Here is a 912-nt window from a genome sequence, read left to right on the forward strand (position 1 = left end):
TTCATGGTGCAACTTAAAAAAAAAGGTTAATATACCTCCCTCAGCCAGCACTACCAACAATAATTTAGCAGGTCATTCAGCCCACTGCTGTTTGGTGGGATATTGCTGTATTCAAATTGACTGCTGCATTTACCTATGTAATAATAAATTAGTTGAAAATAATTCATTTCTGAGAAATGTGATAGGTGCTATATAAATGCAAGTCTTTCTTAAACGTAAGGTATTATATGTTAGATTGTCAGTATAAACATATCTAACATTAGTAATAACAGGATTCATAGTGACCAAATATTTGCTTGGGCTTTGATATTCTTATACATGATATGCATTCGATCATATCATGAAGTTGGTAGAAAAAGGTTGATGCAGAGAAAGCTTTGTAGAGAAGGTAGTAAATAAAGATTGATCCAGAGAAAGGGTGGTTCAATTAAAGCATAACATACAGTGCTGTAGATGTGTAAGGTTGAGAAGTATATTGTTGCTTATAGAATACTTCATAGATAAACAGTTTTCTGAGTGAAGGCTGCTTCCATTTCTCATTAAATTGTTGAGGCAAGAATCTAAGGAGGTGGTTCAAGAAGTTGAAAATTAATTCAAAATTCACCGTAATTCTTTGGCATGTAGAGAACTGCTACAAAATGATTGGGAGTAAACCCATTTGAGTGATTTTGTTAAGAGTAAGTGTAGGTAGTAAGTTAAAGAGCTCAGAGCAATGAGATGTATCTATAAATAGAGGGTATTGCTAGCTAACAGTTTAATACAGCTTTTATTACACAAATGAGGCTGACCACATAACTCATAAAATAATTATGTCATCAGTGAGATACACAGATCCGTCTCATGATGAGAATATAATCTATATTTAATTACTAGCCATCCCACATTTATTTGTACAAGAAGTTCCTTTTTAAC

The sequence above is a fragment of the Pristiophorus japonicus genome, chromosome 5, assembly GCF_044704955.1.
Source record: "Pristiophorus japonicus isolate sPriJap1 chromosome 5, sPriJap1.hap1, whole genome shotgun sequence".
NCBI classification, from domain to species: Eukaryota; Metazoa; Chordata; class Chondrichthyes; family Pristiophoridae; genus Pristiophorus; species Pristiophorus japonicus.